This window comes from Mytilus californianus, unplaced genomic scaffold (assembly GCF_021869535.1).
Source record: "Mytilus californianus isolate M0D057914Y unplaced genomic scaffold, xbMytCali1.0.p SCAF_7, whole genome shotgun sequence".
Taxonomy (NCBI): domain Eukaryota; kingdom Metazoa; phylum Mollusca; class Bivalvia; order Mytilida; family Mytilidae; genus Mytilus; species Mytilus californianus.
This window is the reverse complement of record NW_026262723.1, coordinates 107914287-107929789: the sequence shown is the minus strand read 5'-3', so window position 1 is coordinate 107929789 and position 15503 is coordinate 107914287. Positions and strand designations below refer to the sequence as shown.

Here is a 15503-nt window from a genome sequence, read left to right as displayed (position 1 = left end):
ACTTAAGTTATCTTGTATAATGGTGAAAAAGGAAGTCACTTTAGCTTATAAAAACATTTCTCTACGTTTGATCATCAACATTTACTAATTTCAATGATTATTTATCATTTAAAAGCATAAATCTGATATCGCCCAACAGCTTGCTTGATTTATGTTTCAATTTATGCAAAAACGTGCTTGCAATGATCTTAAATTGTTTATAAACTACTAAACAAAAACACGTCTTTTTAATTATCAATGTAAATTCTTTTCTATATTAACGATTTTTGTTAATTGAAGAAACCTCCCAGTTACAACAAGCTGTTGTTAAAGACATAGTATAGATCGAATGTCTTTAAGAAGGACGTATCTGCTTAAACATCAATGTCATTCACTAAACCATATAATGCTATATGATTAAACATCATTACAATACATTCATTCATAAGGAATTGTATTCAGCCTAAACTATTTAAAAGGTAAGATTTTGCCTTTTGTCTTTAGATTGTCGACTTATTTAATATTATAGACACTATACTTGAATGGAAGTAGGAAAATGTCCTTTATCACGTCATAAATACGATACTTTTTCACGGATACATGCTTTGCTGTGCTTAAAAGTAATGTTTGTTTGTTTTAAGTTTTTTTCACATTAAGCAAGATTTTTTCGTCAAAATTGATTTACACCAATTTGTTATTTCTACTCTAAAGACTATTACAGGTATCCCCTGTTTTTGAATGCTAAATATAAATTTGATGTAACAATATATGACACATGTAATGTCAACTTACAAAGAAATTAAATTGAGACACCATCAAAAAATCTCATGAATATCACTATTATTATGCCCAGCGCAACGAAGATGTAGTGGGCATAATTGTATTGCCTAGTTCTTCGTTACTTTGTTTTCGCCACGCCAGCGCCATCATTTTATGTTGGATTTTCTTTTAATTTGATCGAAGAATTCAACTCATCAAAAGAAAGGCGGAAGATACGAAATGGATATTCAAACTCACAAATTGATGTTAAACAGTCAACGCCTAGGCACAAAACGAAAAACGATAAAAAACAGACACCAGTATGAAAAACACAATATAGAAAACCAAAAATTAGCAACACGAAACCCACCTAAATCATAGGGAATGAGACCAGGCGCTCCGTAAGGGTAAATAGATCCTGTTCCACATGGGAGGCTCGTTGTGTTACTCTTATAAATACGTTGTTAAAAAGAGATATCAAGTGACCAGGTATCACACAATTATAAATGATTGGCAATTGACTCTTATCTAACACTAAGACATTAACAAATTCGTAAACAATCGGTCAAGTAAATTTTCTAACCCTAAAACTTGACCGTGTGTGAAGTCTTAAAATTGAAATACATTTTTCATGACAAAGAATAGACACGACTGTTACCGGTGTAATAGACACGACTGTTACCGGTGTAATGAAGACTGACATTGAAAAGTTAAAAAGAACAAACAACAAAGAACAACACAAGATCAAAAGCAATTGCAACGCGAGTCGATTTTAAACAGAACTAGGGGTAATCTCAGTTGCCCTGTAAGGGTAAGCAGAAACCATGAATAAGCTCGATATTAAAAAAAATCTGAAATGGGGGACTATTTTTTCGGGAGGTGGGCTTGTAAAACAACCTTCACTATAATATTTTAGTACTTATAAAATAATCACAACACATCTCTATTTTGCTGCATATAGTAAAACTTACCATTTTTCCAGATGGAAACTACGCGTAAACAATCTAACTTGCTTCCAGAGGACCGGAGACCAACCTCGGGTTTTGGTGGGGTTCCTGTTGCTCAGTCTTTAGTTATCTATGTTTTGTTTTGTGTACTGTTGCTTGACTTTTGGTCTGTGTCTTTGATTTTACCATTGCGTTGTCAGTTTATTTTTGACTTATGAGTTTGAATGTCCTTTTGGTATCTTTCGACTCTCTTTTAATCATTTGAGAATTTTGGCTTTTTAGCATCGGAGAAATAACTTGTTGTAGTCCGGTGAAAATGGCGGCGGTCACATGATTCGGTCGCAGTTCTGATTTAGATGTAGTAATTATTCTACAACAATATAAAGACTCTAAAACACAGAATATGCAACAAAAGTAGCATTACATCATTTTAGTTCAATATAATAATACTTTTATGGCCTTCATCAAGAGTCAGTATCAGAATTACGAAATCATGGAATTTCATTGCATCCGATGTTGTTTTTGTTTTTGTTTTATATTTGAATTTGATAACAAAATGAGAACTTGTGGCAAAAGTTATAGTTCCATGGCATTCATTTTCTGCCTAATTTACATTTAAAGTCAATTAAAAAAAACGATACCTTATCGAGCAATGCAACTATTGAAATAAATCACACTCTTAACCGACAAATAGCTAATTGATTTTATTGAATATAACTATATATCACATTCATTTTGCAATTAGTAACTCCAAAAAAATAGTCTATCATGATTTTAGCCTTAATTCTATCTTTTTGATTTAATAATTATAACGTGAACAAAATGCTATAAAGGTAAGATAAATGTTTCTGCTTCTGTCATTCTATAATTCCGTCCTTTTGTCCTCCCGTCATACACTTACACGGTCTTTTCTGTTAGATATTGATATAATTATTATCATAAGACGTAATAATGACGTTCTTTAAAAATCTACGATTTAGAATGAGCTAACAGGTTTAAAACCCTTTCAAGAAAGCAAAGGTTGTGAATAATTATCATATCTTAGCGACAAATAAAGTGTTGTTCCAGCAAACAAAACATCAATCAATTTTGTTTAAAATGCAGAAGTCATTATTTGGATTGCCTTACGAAAGAAAATGTAGTTCACAGCAAAACTGAGAACACCATATGTATACCGTACATCATACATGAAAATTGGCTCTTAGAATATTGTGATGAGGTAAATTCAACAAGCGGGGTCAATTAGATGTGGATTCTTAAAGATTCCAAAGATCTACTAAAACAATTGAAAATCTTTAATCATAATCTTTACAATTGTTAAAGCAATATCAAAACTTTATGATTTTTTACGATTTACTCTCGTCTTGCGTACCAAATTATAAGCCTAGTTTATTCGATGAGGTTTTACAGCTACTTGGTCCATACCACTGCTGATGGAAGATTCGTCCCAAAGAGTATCACCAGCCTAGTAGTCATCACTTTTGTGTTGATATGAAATAATATTGATATGTTCAAAGATTTTCTGAGTCGTATTTGACACAACTTCTCGGAATTTTCAGTTTGTAATGCTTTCATTATTGTATTTGATTTGGTTTTCTAACTGTTTGAATCGAGCGCAATTAAAGAGTTTTATATACACAAAACGCGCGTCTCGGGTAACAAAATAAAAGATAGGTATTGATTGCAATTGAAAGATGGACTATATCGAACTCAAACTAGAATCTATGACAAGCATGATTAATTTAAATGTTTTACTCCAATCGTCAAATTCCAATTTCTCAGTAGTAATATACTCTCTGCCCAATCGTATACCGTTTACATATCTCAATTAATACGTTGCCATCGTGCAAGTTCACTATAAAGACTGCATTAACACGGATGCGTTTTTACGACAAAACTGTTCAACAGATTTATGAGGAAGAACGACTGAAATTTACTCTACATACACTTTACGATCACCATCTAGAATTGGTTAATCTTTACATTATGAATGTGTTGTAACTCACTAGCGACATGTTCGCGTTAGATCTTTAGATACAACAATATTCGTCTGATCTGTTATTTTATATTTGTGTTCGATCACCGGTGGGATATTTTGACTGAGGGTGGATTCGCATGACAGGTAACTTTTATCCTGTCGTCGCACCCGGTCTCGCTCCTTTTGGAGTTTATGAAAATCCCTCAGTGCTTGTTTTAAACCTTGAATTGTATTTTCTTTATTATTGATTTATGAGATTTGAACATCGGTAAACCACTGTTGTTTGAATTTATAGAAAAAGTTTGAGTGTCATGTCGTTAAACCATATTTAACGGAATTGAACTTAAAATTGTACAACTTGTCTGGACGTTTTTGTAAAGCCCGTACATTCAGGACCGTTTTTGGTACGTTATGGTTAAATGATGAATTACATATCGAGTTTGTAATTCGTTTCGGTTGATCAGTTTTTTGTACTTCGACTTTAAAAAAGATAATGAAAATTCTCTAGACTTTCTTTTTTTTAATAAGGACTTACAGATCGCGATTACCTATCGTTCCGAATAACCGTTTATGCAATAAAGCTATACGTGGTGGCGTATGTGTCTCACCGACACATATAGTTAACCAGGACTTTATCTATACATTGTGATATAGAAAGACGAAAGTGTCGAAAGATACTGTTTTATAGAAATATAAAAGTGCCGAAAGATACTGTTTCTACATTAAATGTTATGACGCTAAGGTTTTTTAAACGTGTTGTTGATTCCATTTTACAATGATGTCAATACAATAAGATAACACGCATTGTCGTGCTAATCATTCCCTCACTCGTAATTTAAAGTATCGGAATACACTTTACAACTTCTTATTATCAAGCTAATAACCAAATAGTATTGCATTCTGTTCAGTAGTTTTGGAAAAATATATGGAGAAGTTCATTCAACATAATGAAAACAATCAAAGTATAAGCAACCAAGAAATGGGTATGAGACAAATCTGAAGAGCACACACACTTTAAAACTCACCATTGTCAAGCTGCTGTCCAAATATGAAGTCATTATATTCAATAGTTTCTGAGAAAAGTGTGAAGAACATATTTATTAGACAAACGGACGGACAAGGTGATTACAATGTAGCCTATACTTTTAGGTTGTGGATATACAAATCTAACCTTCATAGAATATTAAGAATCTTAATTATTTAATCGTCAGACGTAATTACACATGCATGATAAATTCAGACACTAAAACCTATTAACCAAATTCTTCCAATATATTTACTTAAGACGTTAACGTCTGTGTTTACACTCTAACCTAGAGTATTATCGTATTGTAACAAATGATTATATAACTCTCTAGTAGAAAGTAAATAAATCAACTGCTGCCTTGTATACATTTAATGTATTTCAGCTTTAAGAACTTCTTGGTATTTTTATATCTTTAATACAACCGATCAGCTCGACGTCATCCGTTGATCCACTAAAATATCTGTACAATATATAGAAAATGAAAGGATATGGAGTAAATGTACATGGGACAAAATCGCACACAATACATAGAAAACATAGAAAATTATCAATGAACAGGGCTTTTATTCCTGTTCTTACAATATATGTATCTATATTATTAAAGTTTTTTGATATACAAATATTTTTCTCAGAAAAATATTTGTTTCAAGTAAGGAATATTGCAGTTGTTTTTCATTTGTTCCGTTGGTTGATATAGTCGGGGGTTTGATTTTGCTAGGTATTATAGACATCCCCTTTTTTAATTTACCTTGGAATTTGGTTTTTTTGTTAATACCTTTTTTCATAAGTTTTCTTGTTATAATGTTACTGCCTTGTTTACGTATATGTAATCCATGTTTCGTAATGATTCTAGTTAGTGATAAAAGTTTACATAATTACGACTCTTCCTCAATTGTATGTTTATTATAAGTACAAGTTATTCAGAACTATCATGATATAATCGATTGTAGTGTTGTTCGAGTCAGTGATAAACACATGATCAATTGACAATTTCGTTTTGCAGTTTTGCACGTTTCGCTGAAAGGAGTAAATCATTAAGAGCAATAGTTTGCTTTATCTTAAACATTAAAACATATTTATTCATTTTTAGTGATATTTTACGTCAAAGCATGCATTATAAAACTTTTATCTTTGTTATTAATTTAATAGATGGAAAGGGTGTTTCGTAGTGTAGTCATAACATCGTGGTAGTAAAGATCATGATAATTATTATCTGTTTTCCCGACACAATGTTAAGAATGGCTAATTATCGATATTGTAGTTACATAACCTTTATTGGGTAGCAAACTGCCAATACATCAATTGCTTCAATTTGATCTTGTTTGTAAATGCAGTTTGTGGTCATCGTTACTTCAACAGTATGACAATGACAAACAAACAGTTAAGATATTAAAAACTTTTAAAATATAACCACATTCATGATTTTTCTACCATTTCAAGTTAACCCATACATTATCAAGAAAACAGATAGGACAGTAGGAAAATTATAATAAAGGGAGGTAAACGTAACTACAACTCAATAATATAAGTCAAGCAAAATATATATTTAAAGATGAATTTACTTTTGCCAGCGACAGAAAGCATCCTTTATTATATAGAAAGCACTAAATTGCCGTTTCCTAGATAAGGTGTACAGAAAAGAAAATATAAAAAATCTTATATTTATTCAAATTAAGAAAAGGAGATGTGGAATGATTTAAAATAAGAAAAATATCCGGTAAATCCTTCTAAAATGGACAAAACCCAACCAATATATTAAACTAAATAAGATAAGGCCTGGGATAACACAATTTCAATAATTTTATTTCAAAAGATAAAATCAACGACCTGATATGAGCTAATAATATTTAAAAACAATTTGTGACATATAGCAATTGACGACTGGATTACATACAAGTTTAGAATGTGGCGAGGTTTAACAGGTTTATGAGCGCTCGACCCTCCCCGAACCTGGAACAGTTGTGCAACAGTACAATTTGATCATTAGAACAAATAACAAATAACAGGTGAAAAGCGTTTGACATAAAAGATTGGAACTTATATGAAAATAAGGAGATGTGGTATGATTGACAACGAGACATCTATTCACCAAAGTTCAAATGAAGGAGATGTAAGCAATTATAGGCAACCGTACGGCCTTCATCTATGAGGAAAACCCATATCGTATAGTCGGCTATTAAAGGCCTCGACATGAAAAATATGAAACAATTCAATTGAGAAAACTAATCGGCCAATTGATTTATAACAAACCAATTCACGAAAAACAAACATTACAGACATTAACCAACGACAACCAATCAAAGACAGGCACATAAATAATGTGGTGGGGTTAAACATATTTGTGAGCTCTCAACCCTCCCCTAATCTGGGACAGTGGTGATACAGCACAACATAAGAGCACATATAGATAGCGAGGTTAATATAAATAAGAAGATGTGGTATGAGTGCCAATGAGACAACTATCCATCCAAGTCACAATGTGTAAAAAGTAAACAATTATAGGTCAAAGTACGGCCTTCAACACGGAGTCTTGGCTCACACCGAACAGCAAGCTTTAAAGAGCCAAAAAAGACTAGTGTAAAATAATTCAAACAGGAAAACCAATGGTCTAATCTATATAAAAAACGAGAAACGAGAAACACTTATAAACCACACCAACAAACGACAACCACTGAACAACAGGCTCCTGACTTTGGACAGGTGCATACAAATTTAGCGGGTTTAAACGTTTTAACAGGCACCAACCTTCACCCTAACCTGAAACAGTGGTATAACATCACATCATAAAAAGACAAATAATAAAATATCAATTAAAATGGCTTAACTCAATCAAATAGACAATACAAAAAAACAAGTGAATATACACTGAACGAATAAGTTTGATCTATGACACAATATAATTAAAAAATATGTTTCAATGTCAAAAAGACAACTTTAACCAAGGATAAAATGGCATTAAATAAAGTAACGTACACAGGTAAATTTAAATATAAAAATTTTGTTGTTAGGAGTACAGAAACATTTTTCACAAAATTAATTTGTTATTCATACTACGAGCATGTTTGAAGGCACGAACCCTCCCTCAGTGGACAGTGGTGTAACAGAACAACATAAGAAGAAACTATTAAAATCAGTTGAAAAGGGCTTAACTCATCAGATCGATACAAAGTATAAAAAACATCTTACTCCCAGTTTTTGGTGGGGTTCGTGTTGCTTAGTCCTTAGTTTTCTATGTTGTGTCATCTGTACTATTATTTGTCTGTTTGTCTTTATTTTTGGCCATAGCGTTATGTCAGTTTGTTTTCGATCTGTGAGTTTGACTGTCCCTCTGGTATCTTTTATCCCTCTTTTACAAAAACACAGACTGGACGTGGCAGGGTATTTAAACATCCATAACAACAAAAAAGACACAACACTAAGCACATTAACAAATAATAGAAAAAAGACACAAAGTACCATTTAAAAGAACTGGCAATTGTAATTATTGAATGCAAGACCCAAGTCATATATGTCCTGAATTGTATTTGGAACAACCCTTCGGAATTTTTTGTTTTGAATGCTCTTCAACTCCTTCTTTGATTTCGGATTCAACTGCTTTGTGCCGAGCCCAACTGATGAGTCTAACATACACTAAAGTCCGGTAATTTTGTACGTCCGGTAAGTCAGTTCTTATCGTTAAAAAGCATCTTGCAAAGTTCTTTAATTTTACTTTCAGATACTGTTATATTGACGATATTCTGTCACTCAATAGCCCACATATCAATGATTGTATAAATCTCAATTTTCTAGTGACTTGCTATTACATGTAGGTATGCTACCGAAAGTATAAAGTCTTTTGTATATGTTGAAATTTTCCCCGATTGTGACCTGCCGAATTAGATTGGGTTTGTACTGACATGAGCAACACGACGGGATCACATGTGGAGCAGGATCTGCTTACCCTTCCAGAGCACCTGAGATCACCCCTATTGTTTGGTTGGGTTTTAGTTGCTCAGTCTAGTTTTCTATGTTGTGTTTTGTGTACTGTTGTTTGTCTGTTGGTTTCTTTTTCTTTTTAGCCATGGCGTTGTCAGCTTATTTTCGACTTAATAGTTTGAATGCCAAACGTGATGATTTCCACATTTGATTTGTCAACTTCTAATTTCTCAGCAGTAACATACCATCTGATCCTTTGCATGTCGATTACATATATCAGTTAACACTTTACAGACGTCATTACCAGGGGGTGTGCTCCTTGCACAAAAAACCGCTCCAACAAAGTTATAAAGGAAGAACGACTAAAATCGTCACTACATGAGTATTACAAGCATCATTACGAATTGGTTAACCGATACGATAAGATAATGTTTCAACATACTAGCGACATGTTTTCGAGGCCTTGGATCTTAAGATTCTTGTATAGTTGTATGAAATGAAGTTTTACAATTTAGCGGTACTTTTAACATTGCCATATAAGCGGGAGGTTTGGCTAGTCATAAAACCAGGTTCAACCCATCATTTTTTCTTAAAATGTCCTGTACCAAGTCAGGAATATGGCAGTCGTTATCACATAGTCCGTTTCTATGTATGTTGGCGTTTGTTTTTGTAGCAGCTCAGTGTAACTGTTGTTCCGTTTTGTTTCCTCTTATAGTTGATGTGTTTCCCTCAGTTTTGGTTTGTGACCCGGATTTGTTTCAGTTAAATCGATTTATGACTTTTGAACAGCGGTATGCTACTATTGCCTTTATTTTAGCATTTTTTTTCTCGATTGTCAAATTAGGCGAGTGATGCAGAAGACGCACCGATCTTCCTAGAGTTCATACGATTCCCTCAGTTTTTGATTGTTGCCTTGATTTTCCTAATCGATTAACGAGATTTTAACATTTGTATACTACTGTCGCCTGAATTACCGGATGAACGAAATTACCGGCCAGCATTGTAGACGAAATTTGTGTCTGTCACAATAAATCAACAGAAAAATAAGAAGATGTGGTATGATTGTCAATGTGTCAACTATCGACCAGAAATTAAAAGACGTAGATGTTAAAACATATAGGCCACAGTACTGTCGTCAACAATGATAAAAAAACATATAGGTCACAGTACGGTCGTCAACAATGATATAAACATATAGGTCACAGTTCGGTCGTCAACAATGATAAAAAACTTATAGGTCACAGTACGGTCGTCAACAATGAGAAAAAACCTATACCGCATAACAGAATATAAAAGGATCAACAAGCCAAATTTTAAACAATCCAAACAAAAAAACCAACGGCCAGAAAAAAAAATGATATACAGCAACAAACGATAACCATTGTATAACATGCTGACTTGGGGTAGGCACATACAGAATACGGCGGTGTTAAATATTTTTAGTTTTAAGACCATATATCTTTAGATTTAAACCAACAAAAGCCCCATGTACTTCCAGTTTAAAATATCAATCAGTACACTTCAACAGATTTTGTGTAAAGGCATTATTTATTAGCAGTCGGGGAAAAAGTATGAAAATTAATGCACAAAAAACAATGTGTATGAACTTGGGTTCAAAACAAAAACTTACACAACTATCAGAATTATGTATTACCGTCAATGAAACATGTATTGAAAATGTCCATTCTTTCAAAAGAGGGACGAAAGATACCAGAGGGACAGTCAAACTCATAGATCGAAAACAAACTGACAACGCCATGGCCAAAAATAAAAAGACAAACAGACAAATAATAGTACAGATGACACAACATAGAAAACCAAAGACTAAGCAACACGAACCCCACCAAAAACTGGGGGTGATCTCAGGTGCTCCGGAAGGGTAAGCAGATCCTGCTCCACATGTGGCACCCGTCGTGTTGCTTGTGTTATTACAAATCCGGTAAATAGTCTAATTCGGTATGTCACATTCGTGAAAAGGGATGGTATTGTAGTTACGACATAAGGAACATATCCGATATCATCTGTGAAACGGTTATTCCATAACGGTCAACCAACTCGTGATGGCGTCCGTAAAATTTACGAAGGGATGATTTCAACTTCCCAATTTGGAACTCTTGGTCAAATAACTTGGAATTGACGTTAATGAAAATTTAAGCTCGGAGGATCATGTTGATCGTATATGCAAGATTATCTCATCTAAAATATCACTTTTGTTTAAAATTAAAGTATATTTGCCTATTCACACAAGACAACTATTTTATAATGCATATATTCTACCATATATAGACTATTGTAGTTCAGTTTGGGGAAATTTATTACAAAACGATTCAGATAGAATCATAAAACTTCAAAAAAGAGTAGCAAGAATTATACTTGAATGCGATATTTCTGTTCCATCTAATTTATGTTTTCATCTTTAAAATGGCTATCTTTTACAAAAAGAATAAAATACCAACACTCAATTCTAGTGTATAAAATTGTAAATGGACTAACACCTGATTAATTAACAATGCTAAATATTAATGATGTGCAACACCACAACTTACGATCTGTCTCTTATAATGATCTTTTTGTTCCAAGACCAAATACAAACTTTTACAAAGGTATGGAATAATTTACCACTCAAAATAAAAAATTGTCAAAATGTGGAATTATTTAAGAAACATTGTTATAATCATTTTCTTGAAAATTCTATGCAAGTCGAATAATTTGTTTTCTTTCTTTTATTGTAAGAATAAGAAAATTTAATCAAAACTTTACCAATTATTGCCATTTATTGCCATTTGTATGTTTGAATGATTGAATTGTGTATATACTAGTTATATATGTTGTATTTTAATGTATGAATGTATGAATGTTAACTGTATACATGTATTTTGTTTGAGGACCTCAATGAAAATTAGACTACTTCAAATTGGGTTACTCTCTTTAAATAGAGAATTTATTATTATTATTATTATTATTATTATTATCATTATTATTATTATTATTATTATTATTCCCGATTGTGACTGTTTTGCTGAGTGTGAAACCGCATTGCTATAAGACGTGTCACGGTACCTTTCTATCCAAAATTCATGTATTTGATTTTGATGTTATATTTGTTATTCTCGTCGGATTTTGTCAAATGTCTTAACGTCTTTTCTGTTATATTCGTGTGTTATGGTAAAGATAACTAATCACCCCCCTTCATTTATTAGATTTTAGTGTGGTTGAACGAAATTTATATGATATATTTGGTTTAAAGTTTCAGAAGAAACACCGACATAGTTAGATAATACAATTAATTATCTAATTACTACCACAATTAGCTATCAACAAGTATTGTAATTTTCATTGTTATTAATAAATGTAATGTCAGTATTACAAATCTAATCTTGAATCAATCCTTATCCTATCTTATTTTTGGGAAATATTTTTACAAATTCAAATGTAACGTCACTTTGTGTGTTTTTTAGAATTTCAAATGTGACGTCACTTTGTGCATTGATGCTTTGGCTAACTCGGCTGTGTATTTTTATATGTTGGATTAAGTTGTTTTATGTAATGTATCCGTTTTTATTCTGTAGTTAGTCCCCACTTCGGTTTTATCATGTATATCTATTATATAGTCATTTTATAAAATTTACTGTTTGCAAAATTATAAATTATTCTAAATAATAAGGATGTTCTTGTCCCAAGCAGAAAACCCTGGCCGTGTTAGGCGCAACTTTTTGGACGTTTTGGTCCTCGGTGCTCTTCGGCTTTGGACTTGTTTTGGCTTTCAAGCTTTTTTCATCTGAGCGTGTGTGGACGAGACGCACGTCTGGCGTATTGATTTTTAAGCCTAGTACCTTTTGTTAGCTATTATTCGTGTGTTTCTTTGTCCTATATGTTCTCCCATTTATTTGTATTGTGGTCCTGTCATGTGCTGTTGTCGTTTTGGTGTTGTGTTTGACGTTGCCATTAAAGCGGGAGGTTTGGCATGCCACAAAACCAGGTTCAACCCACCATTTTTTTCTTAAAATGTCCTGTACCAAGTCAAGAAAATGGCCATTGTTATATTACAGTTCGTTTCTGTGTGTGTTACATTTTAAAGTTGTGTTTTTGTTGTGTCGTTGTTCTCCTCTTATATTTGATGCGTTTCCCTCAGTTTTAGTTTGTAACCCGGATTTGTTTTTATCTCTATCGATTTATGAGTTTCGAACAGCGGTATACTACTGTTGCCTTTATTTATACATGGCAGTGTGCATGGTCAACATATAAGTATTGAAAGGATGCAGGATCATAAATGTTAGTGATTTGGTAGCATTAAAAGTATAGTTAACTATTAGAATAATAGCAATGGTCAGATGAAGACAGTATATAAAGATCTAACCGTATTTATTTTTAACACTGCTGACAACTGAAATTATAAAATTCAATACGGTGTCTTTACTTCGAATATATTTTGATTGAATTAATAAAAAAAATATGGATATTTCATAGGTCTAAATGTGAAATTTTCTTAACAGATAAGATAATTTTTATCACCATTAGTTAAAAATACAAAAAAGGGTGGGAGTCAAAATGTAACTGTATAAAAATATATAAATATATATCTGAGACGCATCGTCAATACGACACACAAATACGTAATATAAAACAAAGTTAATTATCAGACATGTTTTTCTCTGACAGTAATGATGTCTTATACTAAATCCATTGGATATTGGATGTGTACTGATTGATATTTAAGTCTTTTTTTAGATAAGATTTTTTTATTAGATGTTATTGGCTTTGAACTAACTGTCAGTTACTGCGAATACTCTCATGAATGTACTTTATGTCATTTTTGTTGTGAAGGATGCAAAAATATCCTGCCACGCCCGGTCTGTATTTTTGTTAGATGTTTATTGTTTTGTATTGACCTGATCAGTAAAGCCCTTTTCTACTTATTTTTTTAGTTTCTTCTTATATTGTACTGTTACACTATTGTCCCAAGTTATTTTTATATTACAAACCAAAACATATTGAAAAATCATCTTTAACACGACACTTTTTTTTGGAATAAACTTGATTAGAAACGCTCGGGACTAAAATTTTGAAAAGCCAAACATATGAAACGGTTGAGAACTTAAAAACAAAATCGTCTATAAATACCAATGTCAAATTTAACCGAAGGAGCTGTTACATCAAAGTAGGAACTGTAAAGGTGCAATCAAAATAGTAAATATCATATTGTGACAAGTGTGCATACTATTTTTTGATTTGTTGATTCAGGATTTTCAGTGATTTAAAAAAATTGAAATCCGAACTAAAGATATAGTTATTTTTAATTTTAATTGTCATTTCAAATTTGCAAAGACTGTTATTTATCAGATACAAATAAAAAAAATCGAATTTCTTTTATTTCCTATTGCCTTTTCATGCACTTGTATAGACGAAGTGCAGTTAAGTGCTGAAAATATTGTTCGGGTTTTCTTTCCTTGGAGGACTTATAATTATCTTTACGTTTAACTTATACTATTGTGTTGCTGCTTCTCTAATTATAATTCAATCATTTTAACCTTGCTGTTTGGAATAATGAAGATTTGTTTACCCTAGAAAAGACATAATTTCCGTTTGTTCGAGGGTGAACTTTATACCAAAAAGGCTGTTTCAGAACCTGAAGCAGTTTCTCTTGTAATTTCCTTACTGTAAACTTATTGGTTTTATGTTTTTGTTTTTCTATTAAGTCGGTACAGCTGCTGATAGAGTTTTTTTTATATATATTTTTTGGCTTTGGTCCCGAGCGTACAGAATAAATTGTTAAACATGCTCTGAATTGCCGAATTTCGTAGATTAGCTGATTTGTAAGTGTTAGACTGATACTGTTATTGTTGTCAATCTTATTTTGTAATATATTCCATAATGAATAGAAACATAAACAATGTGTCTCATATGTTAATTCCCAAAATATATCTCGTTTAAAGTATAATAAATCTTCCGTAATAACAGGGTGTTACCCCTACTATTACATACCAATGCAAGTTCTATCATCATAAAATGATTTATGTTATATATAATGTGAAAAAGCACATCAACAAATATATACATGGATTATATTAACTGACAATCACTTTCTCTCAATAAATACTTGATTTCACATAACATCAAAGTGTGTAATCAAATGTGTAATATAATAGAATAATATTTATTGAAATGTAATTTAATATAAGCAACATTATGCCAAAACTTTGGAAAGCTTATTTCGTCTGTTGGTAAAGTGACTTAGTGTATTAACAAGTTAACTTTTTATAGTAATATCAATAAAACTATTACAGAAGTTTGCCTGTATAAAGTAAACTAGTACAGTAATTAGTCTGTATAAAGTAAACTAGTACAGTAGTCTGTATAAAGTAAACTACTACAGTAATAAGTCTGTATAAAGCAAACTCGTACTGTAGTTTGTCTGTATAAAATGAACTAGTACAGTTATTATTCCGTACAAAGTAAACTAGTACAGTCATTAGTCTGTATAAAGTTAACTAGTACAGTAATTAGTCTGTATAAAGTAAACTAGTACATTAGTTTGTCTGTATAAATTAAAATAGTACAGTAATTAGTCAGTATTAATTAACTAATACAGTAATTAGTCTGTATAAAGAAGACTAGTACAGTAGTTTGTCTGTATAACATAAACTAGTACAGTAATTAGTCTGCATAAATTAAACTAGTACAGTAATTAGTCTGTATAAAGTAAACTAATCCAGTAGTGTGTCTGTATAAATTAAACTAGTACAGTAATTAATCTGTATAAAGTAAACTAGTACAGTAATTAGTCTGTATAAAGAAACTACTACAGTAATGTGTCTGTATACAGTAAACTAGTACAGTAGTATGTCTGTATAAAGTAAGCTGGTACAGTAATTTGTATAAAGTAAACTAGTAGAGTAAT

General features: G+C 31.9%; 1 protein-coding gene across 1 annotated transcript in view; it reads left to right on the top strand.

The window, feature by feature from the left end:
• Positions 1-346: 346 nt before the first annotated feature.
• Positions 347-15503, top strand: part of LOC127707900 (receptor-type guanylate cyclase Gyc76C-like) — a 148429-nt gene continuing 133272 nt past the window's right edge. Inside the window, exon 1 of the mRNA XM_052212659.1 lies at positions 347-458. The gene's annotated coding sequence lies outside the window, so the exon portion shown is untranslated. The remainder of the gene's footprint in view (positions 459-15503) is intronic.